The sequence below is a fragment of the Zingiber officinale genome, chromosome 4B, assembly GCF_018446385.1.
Source record: "Zingiber officinale cultivar Zhangliang chromosome 4B, Zo_v1.1, whole genome shotgun sequence".
NCBI lineage: Eukaryota > Viridiplantae > Streptophyta > Magnoliopsida > Zingiberales > Zingiberaceae > Zingiber > Zingiber officinale.
The window spans coordinates 78,597,650-78,620,053 of record NC_055993.1 but is presented as its reverse complement, the minus strand read 5'-3'; positions in this window follow the sequence as shown (position 1 = coordinate 78,620,053).

The window sequence follows — 22,404 nt, the reverse complement described above, 5'->3', positions numbered from 1 at the left end:
TGGCTAGGGGATTTAATCAAGTTGAAGGACTTGACTATGATGAAACCTATGCTCCAGTTGCTCGATTAGAGTCCATTCGGATCTTATTAGGATATGTCGTTTATATGGGTTTTAAACTTTATCAAATGAATGTGAAATCGGCATTCCTAAATGAGTTTATTAAGGAGGAAGTGTATGTGGAACAACCACCCGGATTTGAAGCCATTGATTACCCAAATTATGTTTATAAACTTAAGAAAGCCTTATATGGGTTAAAACAAGCTCCCCGGGCTTGGTATGAAAGACTCTCATCCTTCTTAGTCTCCAAAGACTTTAGAAGAGGAACAATTGACCTAATCATATTTTTAAAGTCTAAGGATGGAGACATTTTTGTTGCACAAGTTTATGTTGATGACATCTTTTTTAGTTCAACAAATAATGAACTTCTTCAAGACTTCATTAAACATATGGAAAGTGAGTTTGAGATGAGTCTAGTTGGAGAGCTAAGTTTCTTCTTAGGATTGCAAGTCAAATAAACCAATGAAGGAACTTATGTCTATCAAACAAAATTTGCTAAGGAACTTATCAAGAAATTTGATTTATAAAATGCTAAGGTAGTATCTACTCCTATGGGAACTAATACTAAAATAGATAGTGATCAAGAATAAAAATTAGTAGACCCAAAGCAATATAGAAGTATGATTGATAGTTTGTTATACCTAACCGCTAGTAGACCGGATATACTCTTTGCGGTAGTTATATGTGCAAGATGTCAATCATGTGCTAAGGAATCTCATTTAGTGGCGGTAAAGAGAATTTTGAGATACATCAAGAGTACCCTTAATGTAGGTCTTTGGTACCCTAGGACTCTAAATTTTGATTTGATTGGATACTCTGATTCTGATTATGCGGGTTGCAAATTAGATAGGAAAAGTACTAGTGGTGGATGTCAATTTCTTGGATCCTCCCTAGTAAGTTGGAGTAGTCGAAAATAACCTTGTGTCGCTTTGTCTACCACCGAGGCTGAATATGTAGCTATGGGTAGTTGTGTAGCTCAATTACTTTGGATGATGCATACTTTAGAAGATTATGAGCTTCACTATTCCAAAGTTAAGGTATTGCATGATAATGTTAGCACCATTAACTTAACCAAAAATCCGGTGCATCACTCTAGGATAAAAAGCACATTGAAGTGAAACATCACTTCATTAGGGATCATGTGGCAAGAGGAGACATTATACTAAATTATGTTGATTCTAAGTCAAATCTTGTCGACATATTTACCAAACCACTACCCGAGACGAAATTTACCTCACTTAGGAGAGAATTGTTGGTGCAATCGACCTAGGTTTTGATGTGTGTGTCAAAGAGTTTAAGTTAGGCTTTCATATGTATTTGATATGTGTTTGAGTCTTGCAGGATTTGATGGAACACATGAGAACTTGGTGCGGCCAAGTGTGGAAAACTCATCCAAGGGCTCGGATCCTTGAGTCGGTGAAGGATGGTGTGGAAGACATCCAAGGGACCGCTGGACGAGGAGCAATGGAGTGGAGCCGAGGGAAGTGGACTTCAAGGCAGCGTGAAGGATGGCACGGAGAGGAGCCGCGAGCTCGGGTGCATCTAAGGGACGAAGGCTAAGGAAGAGGACTTCAAAGGCGACTCCGAAAAGGATGAGAGGAGTGAATGTACTGGGACCAATCGATTGGTAATGGGACCAGTCGACTGATCCAGCTTCATAGAATGCACAGAAGCATTCTGTGCTTGTCGGCTTCAGGGACCAGTCGACTAGTATATGGTCGTTAGCAGAAATTGACTTTCTGCAAAGAGCCGTTGGTTGTGTCCAACGGCACACCAATCGACTGGTGCTAATTGTAAACCTTCTTAGTCTTTCCCAAAGCTTCCAAATTTAATTCTCTTCCTCTCAATCTAAACTCCATCTTGTAAAGAGGAAGAGATCATTTTGTGAGAGGTTTGCTCCACCAAGAAGGAGAAGCTTCAGCTGGAGATTGCCGGGGATTGATCCACTGAAGGATCAAGGGCTCGTCCACCTCAAGGACACGTCGTGGAGTAGGAGCATCATCTCTGAACCACGTTACATCGAGCGTGTTAGCGTTTGTATTCTTATTTGTATCTAATTGCTTTAGATTTTGTATTTCCGCTACGCACTAACCTTTTGTAGAGAAGAAATCGATTTGGGGGTGGCCTAGCCATTCAACCCCCCTTCTAGCCGGCCATCGATCCTCCTACAGTTGGTATCAGAGCGAGGTTTCTCTTCAACGGACTAATCGCCAAGAAGAACAACATCATCAAATGGTCGGCTCAAACATTCATCCACCCAAATTCGAAGGGGACTTCTCTTGGTGGAAGAAGAGAATGGAGGTATTTTTCGAAATCGAATTTGATATTATGCTAATCATGGAAAATGATTTCGAAGTGCCCAGGGATCAAGATAATAAGATACTTGAGAAAACAAGGTGGAGCAAGAAGCAAAGGGAAGAACATTTAGCGAATTCGAAAGTCATCCATCATCTACTAAATGTTCTTCCCCAACAAGAAGTAACAAGGGTGGGAACCTACTCAAGCGCCAAGGAGTTATGGGAAAAGCTAGTGGAGCTTCATGAAGCTACATCGGAGGCTAAATTGGCAAGAAGAGATCTTTTCCGAACTCAACTCAACAATGTAAAGCTTGAGAAGGGAGATAAGGTATCTACACTTCATGTTAAAATTAAAGAAATTTTAAGTGGACTAACAAGTGTAGGTGAGAAACTCTCTAACCAAGACATCATAATGAAAGCTCTTGTGGCAACCAATCGATCGGCCGATCGATTGAATCCACTTTTGTACCTATGAAATATACGGTTGAATTGATCTAGTGTTGGCCCAATAGATCGTGACGATGCTCAATGGCTATATTTGAATCGATTGGAGATGTGCTCAATCGATTGACGGCGCAGATCACGTGAGAAACGGTACTTTTGAAGACAAATAAAACGGGGAGATGCACTGTAGCAAAAATAACGCTTGAATACTCATTGTGCTAAGAAAAGATAGAGCTCTCCAAGTGATTTCAAAGCAAAAGATTTTGAGTCTCTTCCTCCTAAGCCTAGATCTCATCTTGTAAGAGGAAGAGGCAACCTTATAAAGGTTTCTCCACCTTCGTTTGTAATAACGAGAAGGAGAAGTTCATATTGGAGCTTGATCGTGTGGGTGTGTGCCTTGGATTAGTCATCTCAAGGAGGTGGAGACCAAGTAAACCAAGGAGTTAGCATTGTTTTCTTATTTTTCTTGTCTTTCATTTCTCTTTATTTGCTTTCGTTAACAAGTTGTAGGTGAAAAATCGAAGAAAGACTATTCACCCCTCCTAGCCATACGCAAAGGTCCTATCACCAACAACGTTGTCATCCACCGAAGTCAGGAGGATTCTGAGTGATAGCGATTTTCTTCATCGGTGGTTACGTTAGTGATAGGCGGAACACTTCTCATGTTTGATTAGAGAATTAGATTTGTTAATTAAGATTTAATTGATTTTTATGTTTGTTCATTTCCATTATAGTTACTTAATTGCTGCCTTTGCAATTTCACATGTTTTAGTATCTTGTCTATTGATGGTGATTCTTATATCGTAGTGTGACAATGTGGTGCAAGATAATCTTCGATAGTTAGCTACGATTGTTTATTAATTTCATTTGTGCATGTTGATGGTGTTATCCGTAGTGTAGAGTGACACTGCATTATGGGTTCATCGTTGTTGGTAAGTTGGGATTTTATTTATTGTATTAGATTTAGAGAACAAATCCCCAAAACAACCCCTTGTTTGCTTTCATCTGAAAACAAACATCCTGCCACTAATTCTATGAGAGAGATTATCCGAGCCCTCTATTATACTACCTTAGTGTAGGTTAAGGGGTTTTGTTGATTAGTAATTATTAATTTGATTTGTGCATGTAACAGATGTGACCACATCATGCATCCATTTCAATTTCTTTTAGCAAATTCCTCAAAGATGTCGCAATTCAGCAACTCCTTTCTCAACAAATTCAGGTATCAATATCATATTCAGTTTAGCCCTCCACTTAGCTACAAAGCCTCCTCCAAATTAGGCACAAATATATATCAAGAACATTTATTTCAAAAAGGTCTCAGAAATTTAGAAACTTTAAACAAGGCCACTAGATTCTAAGAAGTTCTAGATTAACTTTAGGAATTCAAATCTTCAAAACTAGCACAGTTTTGTCCTTGTTCAGATTGCATCATTCCTTATTTTCAATTGCTGAGAAACTATGTGTTTCCAAAATTCAGAATTCAACTTCAATTGTCCTCTAATAATTTGCAAACAACCTTTCAAGTTGGCACAAAGATAACTTAGTTTCACAATTTCATAATCAAAGGAGTCTAGATTTTTGAAGGAGAGAATACCACTTGACAATTAGAGAACACAAGCTTCTCTTAGATTTTTTTTGCTGGTCAAAAGCTTGAATTAAGAGCTTGGCACACTCATGTTGAAATTGATACATCTCTCATAGTTTTCATTTATGCAGGTTTCTCTTGATAGCAAAGGAAGTACCCTCTTGTCATTTCAAAGTTCATCATCTTTATTAAATTGATGCCCAGATTCAAAAGTCAATTTCAGAGCTAATATCGATTTCTGACTATATGATTTCAGGAAATCCAATTTCAGAATTGACACAGGTTCAGTTTAAGAAATTAAAATTCAATAGAGTTTTGCCTTGAGCCAAGAAGAGTTAGGCATGGGAAATGGTCTCATTTAGCACTAGAATGTTTGGGACATGTATTCAAAACAATGTTGATCAGAAACAACATCAACATTTGACACAAGAAATAAATTTCACTCTAGCAATAATGGTTCAAGGTTAAACTTCCCAATTCTTCTTCACACTCTTCTCTTTTTTCCTTCCTCCTTTTATTATTCATATTCTTTTTTCCTTATATCTCTCTTTTCTCATTTTCTTCTTCCTTTTCTTTTCCCTCTATTTTTTTTTCTCTTTTTTTTTCCACAACTAACACTTCATACCACAAAGCTTTTAGGAATACATTCCCACAATACCATATAAAGACAATGCCAAATCTAAATTTCCTAGTTCATCCCAGATAAGTTCAGTGATTTCAAATGATAAAGGATCAAACTGCATCCTACAGTAATCCAGCTGATCCCTACTCATGTTACTCAAATGTGGTCTTTGGATGCCCTTCATGTTGGGTATTTCGGGACGCGAAAACCGCGTTTTCGCGTCGCGGAAACCCCGAATCACCCTAGCCAATGGATCTCGTGCGAAGAAAAGATTTAAAACAAAAATTACGAGTATGAGTTTCTCCTTAGATCTACTCCTAGATCTACATGAAAAGAGTTATACCTTTGAAGCGAAGCCCTTCGCGTTCCCGCTCGTCCAAACGGTGCCGGATCTCAAGAGTATCAAGATAGATACTCCTCTAGAAGTATCCACACGGACAACTTAGGTGGAGAAGACCTAAACAAAGGTGTGCTAGCACCTTGATAGGTCACGGCAAGAAGAGGAGAGGGAGAGGAAGAGAGCTCCAAGAGGAAGAAGAAGGAATAATGCACTTGAATGAGGAAAATCAATTTGATTCACATTCAAAAGTGGCCGGCCACTTTCAAGTTGTGTAACTCCCAAAAAATTGCATTAAGTGCAATTAATGTGAAGCTATTAAAGAAAATGGCTTTGTAACTTCCATGAGGTGACACCCATGATGATGTGGAGTAACATCATTGGTCCACATCAATGCCAACTCACCAATGAGGTGGCATAAAGTCAAGTCAAACTTGACTTTTAATCTTCCTCTCAAGTCAAGTCAAACTTGACCAAATCTCTTCCAAGGTTGATCTAATCTAACCATTTGATTCAAGCCAACTTAATATAATGAATCTAATTCATTAAATTAAGTTGATTTAATGAGTCATAATCAAAATTAGACTTATTGAATACATGAATCCACTTGAGTCCAACTCAAGTTAGCCCAATTAGGATTACTCTTAATCCAATTTGATTCATCAAATGAATCTAATCCTCTTGGTTCATCATATGAACCTAATCTCCATCTAATTGTCCTTAGTGTGTGACCCTATAGGTTCTTGTAACGTTGGCAATGCCCTAAACCCATTTAGGAGCATAAGTAATGAGCGGTATCTAGCAACACATCATTACTACCCAAGTTACAAGAATGTTGAGATCCAACATCACCTTGTGACTACTAATTGTGACTCCTCACAATATATGACAAGTGTCCTTCTATCCTAGACATCTAGATTGATCAATGTGAGACATAGACCGTGTCATCCTCTAATCAATCTAAATCTTGAACTCCAAGTTGACTCACTCGATCAAATGAGCTCAACATCTCATGTTGACTCATTTGGGCATGGCCATGCACTTCGTGGTCTAACTCTATCAAGAATACGGATGTCACTCCCGTCATATGGGAGGGATAGATCCCATCTACATCACTCACATCCCTCTGCATAATTTGTTATATACCCAGTAATCGCCTTTATAGTCCACCCAGTTACGGGTGACGTTTGACGAAACTAAAGTACATAACTCCTTATGTAGGGATCTATGGTGACTTCAAGTCTAAGGACTAATAGTCATACTAATAGCCACATGAGAAAGTATATGACACTCATATAACGATCCATGATACTTTCTCATGGCGGGTCATTCAGTATACATTCTCTAATGTATACCCATGTGTCAACTTGATATCTCTATATCCATGACTTGTGAGATCAAGTCATCGAGTTGACCTACATGCTAGTCTTATTACATTAACATTGTCCCTGAATGTTAATACTTGACTAGGAATGATTAAGAGTAGTGTTCCCTATATCATCTCACTATCGGTTCAACTAATCGATTGATATAGGTGAGAACCGTCTACTCAAGGACATTATTATACTTAGTTTATTTGGCACCAATACAAGTAAGTATAATAACCAAAATCAAAATATCTTTATTTATATAGAATATGATACAATAAGTCCAAAATACAATCATCAAATGATTGACTCTAGGGCTCTAGCTAACAATCTCCCACTAGCACTAGTGCCAATCAGTGTAGGCTCTAAGCCCAAATGACCTAGTGTGACCATCATGCTTCTTCTGTACCAAAGCCTTGGTCAAGGGATCTGCGATGTTAGCCTCTGTAAGTACTCTGCAAATCTGCACATCTCCTCTCTCGATGATCTCTCGAATGAGATGGAAGCGCCGTAGTATGTGTTTGGTCCGCTGGTGTGAGCGAGGTTCCTTCGCCTGTGCTATAGCTCCATTGTTGTCACAATAGAGCTCAATGGGTCACAATGCTAGAACCACCCCAAGTTCATGATGAACTCATGGATCCAAATCGCCTCCTTGCCGCCTCGATGCGAGAATGTACTCGGCTTCGTAGAATCACCATCAGTATCCTCGCTTGAACTCTTCCAAGTGACAGACCACCATTAATGCAAAATACGAATCCACTGCGATCTATAGTCATCCCGGTCAGTCTGGAAGCGAGCATCACTGTAACCCTTACATTAGCTCATCATTGCCTCCATATATCAAGAAATATTCTTTAGTTCTTTTTAATATCAAGAATATTCTTGACCGCTATCCGATGACTTTCACCGGATTCGACTGGTATCGTCATGCTCAAAGCATACGAGACATCAGGTCGAGTACATAGCATGGCGTACATGATCGATCCTATGGCTGAGGCATAAGGGATCTGATCCATACGGTCTCTCTCCTCTCTAGAAGAGGGCCCTTGAGTCTTCGAAAGACTCACGCCATGTGACATCGGCAGAAATCCCTTCTTGGAGTTCTACATGGCAAACCGTAGGAGTACCTTGTCAATGTATGTACTCTGACTTAGGCCAAGCAATCTCTTAGATCTATCTCTATAGATCTGTATCCCTAGAATGCGGGATGCTTCACCTAAGTCCTTCATTGAGAAGCAACTCCCTAGCCAAGTCTTGACAGACTGAAGCATAGGGATGTCCTTCCCAATGAGTAGTATGTCATCCACAAACAATATGAGGAAGACAACTATGTCCCCTATAACCTTCTTGTAGACACAAGGCTCATCTTCGTTCTTGATGAAACCAAGCTGTTTGATTGCATCATCGAATCGAAGATTTCAGCTCCGAGAAACTTGCTTTAGTCCATAAATGGACCTATGCAGCTTGCATACTCTGCTAGTATGTTGTGGATCTACAAAACCCTCAGGTTGTGTCATGTACACATCCTCGAGCAGGTTTCCATTCAGAAAAGTGGTTTTGACATCCATCTGCCATATCTCATAGTCATGGTAGGCTGCAATAGCAAGCATGATCAGAATGGACTTAAACATCGCTACGGGAGAAAAGGTTTCATCATAGTCAATACCATGAATTTGCTTGAAACCTTTAGCTACCAAGCGACCCTTATAGATAAGTCCATCCATGTCAGTTTTCTCTTAAAGACCCACTTACACCCAATGGGTTTTACCCCTTCAGGTGGATCAACCAAAGTTTATACTAGGTTGGTGTACATGGATTCCATTTCGGATCTCATGGCCTCTAGCCATTTCTCGGAATCTGGTCTCATCACAGCTTCTTGATAGGTGGCAGGCTCATCCTCTATGAGCACAATGTCATCATGGTTAGACAAGAGAAATGAGTATCTCTCAAGCTGAAGACGTACCCTATCAGACCTGCAAAGAGGTATGTCTACTTGAACTGGTTGTTGTTCCTCAACTCCTTGTGGAACAACATCATCCACAACACTTTGTGGTTCCAGTTCAATTTCCATCAAGGCATCAGTGCTATTGTTCGCATCTTGAACTTCTTCAAAATCGAAAGCGCTCCCACTAGTCTTTCTAGAAACAAAGTCCCTTTCTAGAAAGACCCCAGTGCTTGCCACAACTACCTTGTGCTGACTGGGAATGTAGAAGTAATATCCCTTAGTTTCCTTGGGATATCCAATAAAGTAGCACTTGTCAGATTTGGGTCCTAATTTGTCTGAGACTTGACGTCTAACGTAAGCCTCACAACCCAAATCCTCATGAAAGACACCTGGGCATCTCTCCCAGTCCATATCCTATATGGTGTCTTTATCACGGCCTTGGATGGAACTCGGTTGAGTATAAAAGCTGCCGTGTCTAGAGCATTGCCCCAAAGGTATGTCGGAAGATCTGTGTGACTCATCATCGATCGCACCATATCTAATAGGGTACGATTCCTCCTTTCGGATACACCATTCTACTGTGGTGTTCCAGGAGAAGTGAGTTGGGATAGAATCTCACACTCAGCTAGATAGTCACGAAACTCATGGCTAAGGTATTCTCCACCTCGATCGGATCGAAGTATCTTAATACTCTTGTCAAGCTGGTTCTGTACTTCATTCTTGAATTCTTTGAACTTTTCAAAGGATTCAGACTTATGTGTCATCAAGTACACATAACCATATCTACTGAAGTCATCAGTAAATGTGATGAAGTATCTATAACCGCCTCTAGCAGCAACATTGAAAGGGCCACATACATCACTATGTATGAGTCCTAACAAATCAGTTGCTCTCTCGCTGTGCCCACTAAAGGGAGTCTTGGTCATCTTGCCTCGTAGGCATGACTCGCATATCTCATATGATTCAAAATCAAATGAGTCCAACAAACCATCCTTATGGAGCTGGGATAAGCGCTTATCATTTATATGACCTAAGCGACAGTGCCAGAGGTAGGTTTGGTTCATGTCATTTGACTTGAACCTCTTGGTATTTACGTTATAGATAGGGCTCTCAAGGTCTAGAATATAGAGTCCGTTTATCAGAGGTGCACTACAATAGAACATATCATTTAAATAGACGGAACAACATTTGTTCTTTATAGTAAATGAGAAACCTTTCTTGTCCAAACAAGAAACTGATATAATGTTCTTAGTTAATGCAGGCACATAACAACAATCGACTAACTCTAGTACAAGCCAAGAGGGTAGAGATAGACAGTAAGTCCCTACAGCAATAGCAGCAACCCGTGCTCCATTGCCTACTCGTAGGTCCACCTCGCCCTTTGTCAATGCCCTGCTATTTCTCAGCGCCTGCACATCAGTACAAATGTGAGAAGCACATCCAGTATCTAATACCCATGATGTAGAAATAGATAGATTGACTTCTATAACATATATACCTGAAGTGGAACTCTCACTTCGCTTCTTCTTAAGATCCTCCAAGTATACCTTGCAGTTCCTCTTCCAGTGCCCGGTCTGACCGCAGTGGAAGCAGGTAGCATCCTTGGTGACCCCTCCTTTAGGCTTCAGTGCCTTGCCTTTGCCCTTGGCTTGGGACTTTCCCTTGCCTTTGGGCTTGCCCTTGCCCTTATGTTTCTGAACCATCAGTGTAATACCCTCTTAACTTGTAAGATAAATATATGAATGTGGGCTTTTTCAACTCGTTCATATTGTAGTTTAGAACGAATTGACTGTAGCTATCCGGCAAGGATTGCAAGATCAGGTCAGTAGCCAGCTCTTGGCCAAGAGGGAACCCCAACCTTTGTAGGTTCTCTATGTACCCAATCATTTTGAGTACATATGGGCCTACTGGAGCCCCGTCTGACATCTTGCACTGAAACAGTGCCCTTGAGATCTCAAATCTCTCATGCCTCGCTTGTCCTTGATACAGTTGACGAAGATGTTCAACCATATCGTAAGCGCCCATTAACTCGTGTTGCTTCTGAAGCTCAGAGTTCATGGTCGCAAGCATTAGATAGGACACATCTAATGCATCATCTTGATGCTTCTTGAAAGCATCTCGGTCAGCTCGTGGGGCAGTGGTAGGAGGAGCCTCCGGAATGGGCTGCTCCAGAATGTACAATTTACGTTCTTGGGTGAGAACTATTCTCAGGTTCCTGTACCAATCCAGGAAGTTTGCTCCGTTGAGCTTGTCCTTCTTGAGGACAGATCGCAGGGAGAAGGTGTTCGTGTTCGACGTCATGGCAATTCTACAACAGAAATAAATGCAGAAATAAGTATTATATTCTTAATAATTTAATTAGGCCTTTAACTAAATGATGCTCCCACTGAATTCTATAATTCATGTGGGACAAGATCCACATCATACTAACCCTTGAGTTAGCTTTGGCTAATACGCCCAAGACTTAGTATGATCGGTAGGTAACGATTACCAATTCCATCTCTATGTAACTCTTGTTTATAGAATCAAAATCCGCATTTATATTAAAACTCGAGTTAGCTTTGGCTAATACGCCCGAGAGTTAATATATATGTGATTTTGACCTAACTTTCCAACCGTTGGAAGAATGCCTATAGTTATACTCGATCCAACTGAGTTAACTAGGAATACTCAATCTAATTGAGTTGTACTCACCCATGCGTTGATAGGCGGGACCAAGATTGTCCCTTCGTACCCTACCAAGATAGTATGTGTTGCTCTGCTTTGGCAAATTCAACAACTACATGCGATCGAGGTAGTAGTAGGTATCACGGCATGGTAGGCATTAGAGTTGACGTGACTTAGATCTAATCTAAATGATGATGCGTATCAAATACTTGATTTAGATCTAATCTAATCGTGGGGTGCATCATGTGCACGACTTAGATCTAATCTAATCGTTAGGCACTAATTAATTACTTAATTAACTAGCATGCATCACATACACACAAAAGCAATTAATTAAATTAATTTGTGATTTAGTCATGGCCCTACTACGATCTTCTCAAGCCAATGAGAAGATCGGATGGTCAAGCTAAGGTCAACAGCTTCTCAAGCTTCTTCCTTTGACCACCTTGTGTTGCTCGCGCCCTCCTCGTAACTCCGTCTCGTGTGGACCTTCCACCGCTTCAAAATTACATTACAATTTTGAAACTCAAGTTACATTCGAGTCTAAATCTAATTTACAACCAGAATATAAGAGAAAGGCACGACGCGCGGGTCGCGAAAATAAAATAAAAATAAAATATAAGCACGCACATCACATAACGGCGCGCAGGCCGTATTATGAATTACAACACAATTGTCCAATCAAATTGGGTCTTTGGGCCATGACTTTCACAAAAATAATATATAATTCAAAATTATTTATTTTTCATAATTTTCTGTAATTTTTCATAATTTTATAGATTTTATGAGTAAATTTTTTCCGGCGGTCCCGATTAGCGATTTCGGGCGCAATCGCGGAGCAAATCCCCTTGCGGGGTTAGGGGTAGTACCCCTACCCGCGATCTAACCATCGCGAGTTGCTCCTAAGTGATCCAAGAGCGCCTTAGCCCGCTGTCCCAAAAGATTTTGGGTCGAAACATTACCGTTTTTGGAAAAACTTCTCTGTAGTCGAAGCCTACAAGTGCCGAAACACTTGTGCTTCACTTCTACGAGAAAATTACCCATTAAAACTATAAAAACATGAATTTACAGAAAGCTTACAGATCTATATTTTTCATAAAAATATGAATCTAAACTCGTACTCGCTTCACACGTGGCTCTGATACCACTGTTGGGTTTTTCGGGCTGCGAAAACCGCGTTTTCGCGTCGCGGAAACCCCGAATCACCGTAGCCAACGGATCTCGTGCGAAGAAAAGATTTAAAACAAAAATTACGAGTATGAGTTTCTCCTTAGATCTACTCCTAGATCTACATGAAAAGAGTTATACCTTTGAAGCGAAGCCCTTCGCGTTCCCGCTCGTCCAAACGGTGCCGGATCTCAAGAGTATCAAGATAGATACTCCTCTAGAAGTATCCACACGGACAACTTAGGTGGAGAAGACCTAAACAAAGGTGTGCTAGTACCTTGATAGGTCACGGCAAGAAGAGGAGAGGGAGAGGAAGAGAGCTCCAAGAGGAAGAAGAAGGAATAATGCACTTGAATGAGGAAAATCAATTTGATTCACATTCAAAAGTGGCCGGCCACTTTCAAGTTGTGTAACTCCCAAAAAATTGCATTAAGTGCAATTAATGTGAAGCTATTAAAGAAAATGGCTTTGTAACTTCCATGAGGTGGCACCCATGATGATGTGGAGTAACATCATTGGTCCACATCAATGCCAACTCACCAATGAGGTGGCATAAAGTCAAGTCAAACTTGACTTTTAATCTTCCTCTCAAGTCAAGTCAAACTTGACCAAATCTCTTCCATGATTGATCTAATCTAACCATTTGATTCAAGCCAACTTAATATAATGAATCTAATTCATTAAATTATGTTGATTTAATGAGTCATAATCAAAATTAGACTTATTGAATACATGAATCCACTTGAGTCCAACTCAAGTGAGCCTAATTAGGATTACTCTTAATCCAATTTGATTCATCAAATGAATCTAATCCTCTTGGTTCATCATATGAACCTAATCTCCATCTAATTGTCCTTAGTGTGTGACCCTATAGGTTCTTGTAACGTTGGCAATGCCCTAAACCCATTTAGGAGCATAAGTAATGAGCGGTATCTAGCAACACATCATTACTACCCAAGTTACAAGAATGTTGAGATCCAACATCACCTTGTGACTACTAATTGTGACTCCTCACAATATATGACAAGTGTCCTTCTATCATAGATTGATCAATGTGAGACATAGACCGTGTCATCCTCTAATCAATCTAAATGTTGAACTCCAAGTTGACTCACTCGATCAAATGAGCTCAACATCTCATGTTGACTCATTTGGGCATGGTCATGCACTTCGTGGTCTAACTCTATCAAGAATACCGATGTCACTCCCGTCATATGGGAGGGATAGATCCCATCTACATCACTCACATCCCTCTGCATAATTTGTTATATACCCAGTAATCGCCTTTATAGTCCACCCAGTTACGGGTGACGTTTGACGAAACTAAAGTACATAACTCCTTATGTAGGGATCTATGGTGACTTCAGGTCTAAGGACTAGTAGTTATACTAATAGCCACATGAGAAAGTATATGACACTCATATAAAGATCCATGATACTTTCTCATGGCGGGTCATTCAGTATACATTCTCTAATGTATACTCATGTGTCAACTTGATATCTCTATATCCATGACTTGTGAGATCAAGTCATCGAGTTGACCTACATGCTAGTCTTATTGCATTAACATTGTCCCTGAATGTTAATACTCGACTAGGAATGATTAAGAGTAGTGTTCTGATGTGCGTAGATTATATACTCTTTTATGCATGTTTTTACGCACATTTACATACTTTGAGCATGTTTGATCTATGCATTTTTATACTTCCATCTTTCCTTTTAGCATATTTACTCTTTTGGTTCGGAGATCTACTTTTTGTGCATTTTCTGTACACAGGAGTCGAAATTGGTGAAGATTATGCATCCTCGGACAAGCTTGGAAGGAATTGAAGGGAGAGAGCATCAGGCCGTGTACCACACACGGCCGTGTAGTTTTAACAGGAAGGGAAGAGGACATGGCCGTGTGAATCTCACACGGCCGTGTCTTGATTTGAAGAAATTAGAGCAGATGCCTTACATGGCCGTGTAGATCTACACGGCCGTGTGAGGTTTCCATAGGCCAAGCAGGTGGTGGCCGTGTGCACTACACGGCCGTGTAGCATTTCCAGATAACAGAAGGGTCCTGACCGTGTGAGTCACACGGCCGTGCAGCTTTGGCAGAGAAGGAACTGGACATGGCCGTGTGAATCTCACACGGCCGTGTCATGGGGCCGTGTGGCGCCTGATTTCCTCCTCTATTTAAACCCTCCTTCATGAATTGAAAGGGGATCTCTTCCCCTTTGGGAGAAGGCAAGATTTGGTGGTATCCTCCCATTCTTGGGAGGATTTCTGGGCGATTCGAGGGGAGTTCTTGACGATTTCGACTCCGGAGCAAGAATTGGATCCGAAGACGAGGCTTCTTCGTAGATAAGTTTTCTCTTTCCCCCTTTTCTTGGTTTCTTAGATTGGGGATTTAAGAAATGCTTGTAATCTTTATTTCTTCGGGTATTCTTCCTCGATTCATGGAGTAGATCTTGTATTCTAGGATTAAGGGAGTATTTGTATGATGGATTGATGTAATCTCTTATGGATTTGCCAATTTCTTGTTTCAATGGCATTGTCTTGCTTGTATCAATTAGATCTTGAATGATTAATGGTGATTTGTGCTTAATTCTCATTCTTGATTGATTGTTTGGATTTCTTGTGGACTTAGTAAAGATAAACTCTCACTCGATCATCCGAGGGATCCACGTGACAGGTGCAAGCCCGTGTAAGGACGTTTGAGAGATAATCTTGAAGAGGAAATAGGAATATTCAAGAGAGTAGGATGGATCTTGTGATTAGTTTCTTGTATCTTGATAGATTAATAAGTTGTGGGCTTCTATGTTGATATCCGAGGAAGGCATAGTAATAGGTGCGCTTCTGTGTAAGAACAACGTAGGTTCATGTCTAATTGATCATATTTAGATACATTTCTCAGTTCTTATCCGGTTATCTATTGCAAGAGAGAACCGGCAACTTTCTACAAGTGTTTGGCAATTGAGGGATAAGAATTGGTGAACCATTTACATTCAAGAAATCTTACAAAGAAACCGAAACTCCTAGAATCTCCCCTTATCATAACCCAAAACACTAAACTCTTGTTTGTTGATCTTTAATATTAGATTTGTTTACCTTCACTTTGCATTTGAAACAATTGGATAGTTGTTTAGCTAATTCGCATTGAGGCATTTCTAGTGCTTATTTCAGTCCCTGTGGATACGATAATCTTTTATATTACTTGCGATATTTTCGTACACTTGCGGAGCGTAACAAGTTTTTGGCGCCGTTGCCGGAGACTGCGCTATAACATTAGGAATTATCAATTGAGTTAGACTAAACATAACATTTGTTTTCCTTTCATATTGCATAGTTGTAACTAATCATTAGATTTCTGTTTTTACTTTCTTGTATAACTTTTACTTCTTGTTAATTCTTTTTGTACAAATTCAATTCTGTATTTTTGATTCTTTTATTTTTTTATTTTTCTGTTGAATTGTCATTTGCTATCTTGTTCTTGTGTATGCGAAGATCTAACTTTGCAGGGGAATTCTTTTCTTTTGACCCTGAGATTGACAGAACGTTTCATAAAAGAAAAATTCTGCAAAGGCAAATTGAAGAACAGGAACATTTGAACATGGCGAATAGACCACTCAAGGATTATGCAACACCTTATGCAAGAGGTTTTCGATCTAGTATTTCAAGACCTTCAGTGGAAGCTAATAACTTTGAGATCAAACCCGCAATTATATCTATGGTGCAGCAGAACTAATTTGGTGGAGGACCTCATGAAGACCCCAATCAACACTTAGAGGTCTTTTATGAAATATGTGGTACCATGAGAATGAATGGAGTTCCTTCAGAAGCAGTTAGATTATTATTATTTGGGTTTTCTTTAAGAGATAGGGCAAAGCAATGGCTGAATTCTTTGGCCCCTAATAGCATCACCACTTGGGAGCAGTGTGAGCAACAGTTTCTTGATAAATTCTATCCACCAAGCAAAACAGCTCAAATGAGGAATTTAATTGCAAGCTTCAAGAAAACTGACTCAGAATCTCTTTTTGAAGCATGGGATACATATTATAGTATGCTCAGACAATGCCCACATCATGGGTTGGAAAGATGGTTAGTGTTGCACACTTTTTATAATGGTATCAACTATCATACCAAAGTGTCCCTTGATTCAGCTGCTGGAGGGGCACTTATGAATAAAAGTTTAGATGAAGCTGAAGAAATTATTGACAGTGTAGCACAAAATCATCATCAATGGGCAAATGAAAGAAGTGGTGGCTATTCTTCTGTAAACCCAACAATTAAAGCATCAGGGAAGTTTGATGTAGATGCAGTCACTCTTTTGTCTGTAAAATTGGACGCTCTTACAAAGAAATTTGAGAATATGGGGACTAGTGCTAATATGGTCAATGCTATTAGTACATCTTGTGAAGTATGTGGGAGTTCAGAGCACTCAAATGACTCATGTCCATTGGGAGCTATCACTGCACAAATCAATCAACTGGAACAATGTGATGCAATCATAAGTTACAATCAAAGGCAAAACAACTCATACTCAAATACTTATAACCCTGGATGGAAGAGTCATCCCAATTTTTCTTACAGAAATAATCAAGATCAAGGACCATCTATGGGGACAAGACCAAATTTTCAAGCTGGGCAACAAAATTTTCAACATCTATCTTCTCAAGGCTTACCAAAGTCAAATATTGAAAAGATGCTTGAAGAAATTATCTCAAGTCAGAATGAAATGAAGCAAGATTTAGCAAAGCTCATTCAGATAATGGATAATTTTGAAAAGCATCAAAAGATCCAGGATAGTCAAATTGCCCAACTAGCTTCCTCATCATCCAGAGCACCAGGACAACTTCCAGGAAAACCTGATGTGAATCCTATGGAGCATTGCAATAGAATTGAGCTTAGGAGCGGACGGACCTTGGGAGACTCCCAAGTGACTGCTCCAAAAGGGATACAAAAAGAAGAAGAGCTCTCTCCTCTTATACCAAATCAGATTCAAGCTAATGAGGAGAGTACCATTGAGGTTGAAGAGACTCTTCCACTGAACCATCAGAGCAAAGCTGTCCCTTTTGCTCAGAGACTTACAATGCTCAAGAAAGATGAAGAATTTGGCAAGTTTTTATAAAAAGTTAAGGAAATTTGTGTAGAGGTACCTCTTATTGATGCTATTCTTCAAATGCCTAGATTTGCCAAATTCCTGAAGGATCTCATGTCAAACAAGAGAAGAAGAGGAGAGGTTGAGACAATTGCGCTTAGTGAGGAATGTAGTGCTATTTTGGAGAAGAACACTTCCCCAAAACTAAAGGACCCAGGGAGCTTTTATATTCCTTGCAACATAGGAAAAGATTTTTTGAAAAAGCTTTTTGTGATTTGGGGGCAAGTGTTAGCCTCATTCCCTATTCAATTTGTAATAAATTAGGTCTCAAAAATATTAAACTTACTACTATGGCACTTCAACTTGCCGATCATTCCTGCAGGTACCCTTTGGGTATTATAGAAGATGTGCCAGTAGAGGTGGATGGGAATGTTATTCCCACAGATTTTGTCGTGTTGGACATGGAAGAGGACCCCAGGATTCCTATCATATTAGGAAGACCTTTCCTTGCCACAGCTGGAGCTATAATTGATGTCAAAAATCATAAGCTTTCTTTGGTAATTGGTAAGGAAAGGTTGGAATATGATTTATCTAATATCTCTAACCATGTCTCGTCTCTTTTAAATGCTTGTAGCAGGACAAGCATTTATAAACTTGAGGAATGGAATTTCCATCCTCATGGAAGGCCACCAAACGAAGGAGACAATGTGGTGGAAGATGTTGGGAGAAGATCTCCCAACAAAAACAAAAAGTATATCTGTCCTCCAAGGGCAAGGAAAAGAAGTGAATGATCAAGTTTGGTCGAGCTAAAGACCTTAAACAAGCGCTTCTTGGGAGGCAACCCAAGGGTTCTTTTAGTTAGTTTTGATTTGTATTTTAATTTCTTTTAGTTTGATGCATTCTTTTGATTTTGTTTTCAGGTTAGGTGCAAAACAGAGCCCGGCCGTGTGCTATACACGGCCAGGCAAAGGTTGCAGAGAAGGGAAGTGCTTGGGCCGTGTCATCCAGACACGGCCGTGTAGGATCTCCCGAGGAGAAAAAGGACTAGGCCATGTCCCAAACACGGCCGTGCAAAGAATCCCGAGAAGAAAGATGGAGAGGCCGTGTCCCAGACACGGTCGTGCGAAGAATCCAGAGAAGGAAGAGGGGGAGGCCGTGTGGATCTGCACGGCCCGTGTAGGAGAGTTATTAAAGCCTTTTTTCTACCTTACACGGCCAGATCTTGGCCGTGTTCCGCACACCCCCAACTTTCCAAAACATCTCTTTCTCTCCCAATCTCTTAAAACTCCTCTCTAATCTCTCAAGATCTCTTAGATCCGGATTCTCCTCCTCTCTAAGACTTGGACTTTTTATTCTCCTAACCTAAGATCTTTGCTCTTTGAAGTTTTGTTCTTTGAGTTCCATTTTTTCAACCCTATATAATTCTTCCCCTATCTAAACTCATCAAGATGTCTAACATTTTGAAGAAACTTCGCAGGGGAGGTGGTGGATCCAGTGGAGACAAAGAGAAGGAGCCATCAAGGGACAAAGGAAAACAACCAGTGAAGGGCAAAGGCAAAAGGACTTCACGCAACGAAGGTAATGACAATGAATTCAATATTGTGTTTAGAAATGATGATCAAGTAACTAGATTTGTAATTCTTGTCAATAGAAAGATAGTGTGTACTAGATATATGGACCCAACTGTTCTTGATATGCTTGGAATTAGGGAAGATGTAGATTTGATGATTGGGTTTTTAGATTGGAGTGATATTATGTACACACATTTGCCTACATATCCTCGTCTTGTTTTGGAATTTTTAAGTTCATTGGATGTCCATTTTACTAATGAAGATGATTATTTTGGAAAAATCTCATTTAGACTAATGAATCAAGAATTTCTATGGGCATTTAGTGACTTTAATTCTTGTTTTGGATTAACCACCGGTAGCCCTCGTAGGTTTGATCCAAGGTTTAATTGGAATCATTTTTGGAATGCAATAACTGGGTTAGATCAACCTTATGAGCCTTCAAGAGCTAAGGCCTCCCATATGCAAAACCCCATCTTTAGGTATATACATAGAGTCATGAGTAAAACTATTTTTGGTAGGGGAGAGAGTGATGGGGTGGTTAAAAAGATAGAGCTTTATGCTTTATGGGCTATGCTTTATAAGGTTGAATTTGATTCTGATTTTCATTTTGTTCAAACCTTATTAAGATCTGCTAGGGCATCATCGGGATCAATTGTTTTTGGTGGTTTGATTACCCGAATAGCTTATAATTTAAATCTTGATGTTGATGGGTTGGAAATAATTCATGGTAATGACATGATTGACATTGATGCATGTCTTGCTATGAAAATGATCGTTCGGGATGAGAATGGTTTCGCGTTTCTTAGGAGGAGTGGTTCTCCTTTACCCCTTCCTTTTCCTGAACGAACTACTATTCGTAACCCGGCTAATTGGATAATTTCTGAGTTAGATTTTGAGGATAACCCTTCTATACCTGGAGACACTAAGCCACATCATGAGCCCTCGTCATCTGGACACCCGCAGCCTTCTAGTTTTATGGAGCCTGCTAGGCATTCTTTTGCATATGGCACGGGATCTTCTAGGTTTGATTTTTCAGATTTTCGTACGTCTCTAGAATCACTTCATGAGAAGCAAGATGCCCAACGAAAAATGTTGGAGGGGCGCTTCTCTTTATCTGATGATCAGTTTAGGGAGGCACAAAATCATTTTCAGTTTACGAGGAATTTTCAAGGTCAAGTGGCTGAGTTTGTGCAGGATTATGATACTGATCAGGCTAGGATGAGAGATTTTATGCAGAGCATGATGCTTACTAGCCAACAAGTAGATGCTTTATATGAGTATCATAGATCCTTGGGTGAGATTCCAGGTTTTCCTAGTTTTCCTATTGGCCAACCACGTCGTAGACCTCCTTTCCCTCGTCCACCTCCTCCACCATATTGATTTCATCGGGACGATGGAAAGTTTAAGTCTGGGGGGGTGTCATGTACTGTTTAGTTTAGTTTTCAGTTTTTAGTTTTTGTTAGTTTTTCATGTTAGTTCATATTTTCATTGCTTGTTGCTTTATTTTGCTTGTTTTTGAAATAATCATGGCAAAAAAAAAAAAAATTTTGAGAACATCAAATCTTCACTTATATGCTTTCTTGGATTCAAGTGAAATGTTAGCACGATTATTGTCTTGATTCATGATGTTCGAATGATGCTAGTAGTAAACTTTGTGTAGTTCTTTTTTCTATCTTGGGAAGGATTAATAAGCTAAGAATCTTATGGTGATGAGTTTTAGTTTTGGTTCAACCTTAAGGATTTTATCTTCACTACACTTGTGCTTGATGCTTGAATAGTTGATGTCATTGAAATAGTCATGATTCATCTTGTTTGCTTAGTACTTGGTTTCCATGGTGATTTCTCAACTTTCATTTTGGTTACTGGATGAGGCTCAAATCATTAAAGCTCATTTGGAAAAATCAAAATATCCCAACATGTGTGCTAAAAGTACATTTGTGAATAAGTTTTGCACAATGCAAACACTTATAAAAAAAAAAAAAATAAGGGATATAAAAAACAGTTGTCATGAGTGGAATCTAGCAAGTCACCCCTTTGAGACCGAGTTAGGTTACTGGGAAATGACTGTCTAGCTTCCCTTGAGATTGAGCACACCTTTGAGACCTTGGGTTAGTTGAGAAATATGAACCAAGTGAATGGTGAGTAAGTGCCTATCACTGGTTACTTGTCTTTCACTGGAAACATTAGGAATTCAAATTTGATGACGACTTGACTAGGACATGGATTGAGACTTGAAGGGTGTTGAGTTACTTTTACACTGTGCACAAGATTCTTATGCTTGAACCATACTTTACTTGTTTCCATGATCACGCTTGTTAATGAAACTTTTTGATAGAGTTAGGAAAGTGCACTAGGTTTTATGAATGTGTTATAAAACATATGAATTTAGACTGCAGCATTTTTCTTGAGGACAAACAAAGGTTTAAGTCTGGGGGTGTGATGTACGTAGATTATATACTCTTTTATGCATGTTTTTACGCACATTTACATACTTTGAGCATGCTTGATCTATGCATTTTTATACTTCCAGCTTTCCTTTTAGCATATTTACTCTATTGGTTCGGAGATATGCTTTTTGTGCATTTTCTGTACACAGGAGTCGAAATTGGTGAAGATTATGGCCGTGAAGGATTTGAAGGAGAGAAGGGTCGGCAATGTACCACACATGGCCGTGTAGTTTTAACAGGAAGGGAAGAGGACATGGCCGTGTGAATCTCACACGGCCGTGTCTTGATTTGAAGAAATTAGAGCAGATGCCTTACATGGCCGTGTAGATCTACACGGTCGTGTGAGGTTTCCAGAGGCCAAGCAGGTGGTGGCCGTGTGCACCACACGGCCGTGTAGCATTTCCAGAGAACAGAAGGGTCCTGGCCGTGTGAGTCACACGGCCGTGCAGCTTTGGCAGAGAAGGAACTGGACATGGCCGTGTGAATCTCACACGGCCGTGTCATGGGGTCGTGTGGCGCCCGATTTCCTCCTCTATTTAAACCCTCCTTCATGAATTGAAAGGGGATCTCTCCCCCTTTGGGAGAAGGCAAGATTTGGTGGTATCCTCCCATTCTTGGGAGGATTTCTGGGCGATTCGAAGGGAGTTCTTGACGATTTCGACTCCGGAGCGAGGATTGGATCCGAAGACGAGGCTTCTTCGTAGATAAGTTTTCTCTTTCCCCCTTTTCTTGGTTTCTTGGATTGGGGATTTAAGAAATGCTTGTAATCTTTATTTCTTCGGGTATTCTTCCTCGATTCATGGAGTAGATCT